This window comes from Triticum urartu, chromosome 4A (genome assembly GCF_056163025.1).
Source record: "Triticum urartu cultivar PI428250 chromosome 4A, HENAU_Tu73, whole genome shotgun sequence".
NCBI lineage: Eukaryota > Viridiplantae > Streptophyta > Magnoliopsida > Poales > Poaceae > Triticum > Triticum urartu.
This window is the reverse complement of record NC_141876.1, coordinates 598,962,994-598,966,199: the sequence shown is the minus strand read 5'-3', so window position 1 is coordinate 598,966,199 and position 3,206 is coordinate 598,962,994. Positions and strand designations below refer to the sequence as shown.

The 3,206-nt window shown below is 39.4% G+C and overlaps 1 non-coding gene across 1 annotated transcript; it reads right to left on the bottom strand.

Moving 5' to 3' along the window:
• Positions 1-230: 230 nt before the first annotated feature.
• TRNAC-GCA (transfer RNA cysteine (anticodon GCA)) lies at positions 231-302 on the bottom strand. Its single transcript has one exon. It is a non-coding gene; the product is annotated as a tRNA-Cys (tRNA).
• Between the last annotated feature and the right edge of the window lie 2,904 nt (positions 303-3,206).

Genomic DNA, 3,206 nt, shown 5'->3' with positions numbered 1-3,206 from the left:
GCTCTAATACATCACCCTGTCTGTTATTAACTCTTGAAGCACCCAACCAATACATTTGCCCTTCTATCCTAACCAAAAAATTGTACGACTTGATGAAAAAAATATTCTCAGGAGGAAGAACTGACATACACAAAAATGCATAAGAGACGAAAGTAAATACTTTAGAAGAAAGTGTGGAAGGTCAAGATAATAGTTGAAGAAGGAAACTAAAATAGAAGAAAGAAACGAATAGGGCCCAACCGGGTTCAAACCAGTGACCTATTGATCTGCAGTCAATTGCTCAACCACTGAGCTATGGACCCATTTCTGTTTGACCCTAAATAAATAATTTCACAAGCAAATAGATAGATGGTGCATTCATATCCTTGTGTTCAAATATTAATTGGTTCACTCTTTATTGTCAATGCAAAATGAATATCAATTTGTATCCTTGCAGATATAGATATGGGTTAGAGCACTAGTTAAGAACTTACACATACTCATATCAGCTGTATATGCCATCATAAATTAGGTACACATACTCCAACCTGCCCTCATGGATTGCCAGTTCCAGCTTTTATGTAAGATGCTATTTTTGGGTTATGCCATTCTTAGATTCTGTTGAAGGGGCCTAATTGGAGAAATGTCCTACGTGTCTAAAACTGCGTATATCAGTCTATCACGCTACACGGAATATACAATGCATAATTGCCTTAATTTTGAAGTAATTGAGAACTATTTCAATAGCAGTAACCATCTAATGTAAGCATAACAGTTCACACAAAGAAGAATCAACATGACAAAAAAATGCATAACGGATGAAAAGGGAACTATTTGAATAGCGGTGTCCATCTAATGTAAGCATAACCGTTCTCACAAAGAAGAATCGACATGACAGAAAAATGCAAAACGGATGAAAAGGGAAGTAATTGAGAACTATTTGAATAGCGGTGACCATGCAATGTAAGCATAACAGTTCTCACAAAGAGGAATCGACATGACAAAAAATGCATAACGGATGAAAAGGGAATAAATCTAGATATGGTTAAAACTTCAAAGTGACTACTTGTGACGCAAGTGTGGAAGGCCAAGACAGTAGTTGACAAAGAAATAAAATTAGAAAAATAAAACAATAGGGCCCAACCGGGTTCGAACCAGTGACCTATTGATCTGCAACAAAAACGGTTGGCCCATAGCGTAGTTGTAGCTCTACCACTTCGCCATGGATCTATCGTTGTCGTTGTTGTTGTCGTTGGTCATACATATATGTGAAACCATCTATGAGCTGTGTGTATCAATATTGGGTGCTAACGGCCTCTAGTCATATTCGAATCCCTTGTTGTGTATTTTTCACTCATATGCCTTATAATGTATTCTGTTGCGTATTTCTCTATAAACATGAAGTAAAGGAGTTCAGGGTGCGCAGTCTGGCCCTGTGCTATGCAGAGAGTCAAAATTGCCATCGAGGTGGCAAAAGGTATAGATACCTACATGAGAAAGTTCAGCCTTCAATCATCCATCGGGACATCAGATCAAGCAATGTGCTTCTGTTTGAGGACTTCAAGGCGAAAATTGCAGAATTCAACCTCTTAAATCAAGCTCCCGGTATGGCAAGCACGTCTCCATTTGAATCATGTATTAAGGACATTTGGATATCATGCGCCAGAGTAATTTCTAATTCATACTAATACATTTTTGCATGTTGGTCAATACCTTGCATTAACATAAGTCAACTACAGTTGTTCCAGATCACAAGTCTCGAAAAAAGTTAGATATAATAAATTTTTATTGCAAAAGTAAGTATTGCTATGATTTTAGTTCATGATGATGTCAATGTGGTAGGGCCCATCTTTAAATGACAGCTGCTTCGAAATGTTTAATATGCTGTTTGGATGAACTAACTTTTAGATTCTCCTCGTCACCACGTGGCTGGCTATCATACACGTTTTATGTTCAGCTGGTTGATTCCTATTGACTTCAACCCACTTTTTGTCGATGTCTATAAATGTTCGACTACTGGTTCTCGTAAGTTGTAACTGCTTAAGTAGCAATAGATTCAAGGGGTTCATATTCAATAGACAACACCGGAACAAGCTTAAGTGACATGACCTGCATACTATCATAGCCAAAGAAAGCCTGTCGTGGATGTGGTGGCCCATCATGGCAGGGAAGCATTCTTGTTTCATGCACCCAACAAATAAACACTGCAGCATAGTTCTGGGAACCTGCTGATCAAATAAGAATGGACCAAATGTAGTGAATTAAAGAACTTTCTGATTTGAACCCCACGATGTACACCTGTATCAATAGAGTGGATGCCCAAACCGATCCACCAATATGGTGCACAGCTTGACACGTATCATCTACAATATATCTTAAAACCGTTATTGTGCTGCAAGAACCACCATTTTTCAGATTCGCAACAAAAAAACACACCATTTTTCCTGTTATATGATAAGTCGACGAGTGCGAACCGACCTGTGGTTGGATGGTTGAGGGACCGTGGTATCCCCAACCCACTAGGGTTCAAATCCTGGTGCTCGCAATTATTCCTTGATTTATTTCACGATTTCCGGTGATGCGCATTCAGTGGGAGGAGACGTTCTCGTCGATGACGAGGTGCCTACGGTGACTTCGTAAATTTCAAGATGATATGCTGGCTCAGTTTTTCGAAGGTGCTCAAAGGGATAGGGTGTGTCTGTGCGTTCATTAGGGTGAGTGTTTGCGCGTGTATATGAGCGCTTCGTCTTTACTGTGTTAAAAAAATGATGAGTCGACAAGAATGGAAACACGTCACGCCTCGACCATTTCCCACCAATGTATCATTACTCTGATTCTTTCACAAACGACTCGATTTTGTCCCACTCGTCGCATTAAAATCCACTCATCAAGTTGCAACGACTCTATCAAAGTATTCCATGCCATTGATGCAGACCATACTCGTACTCGACACCATGGCTGAAACCACGAATAGATTCAGAGTTCCCTTGCGATGCTACTTAACAAGTTCGACTTCTTGGTGCTTAAAGTTTAAAATATGTAATAAAACCAATAAAGAAACACATACATGCCCTTTTTTATTCGTTAAATTTTGGTGCCACATCAGCCCTCAAAGTGAGCCTGTCTATCATATTTGGCATTAGACATATTCGGCATCAAACGACTCTCATTTGACCAGTTAGTGCTTTCGGCAACGCGATTACTGAAAATCAATGTTTTCCACAAAC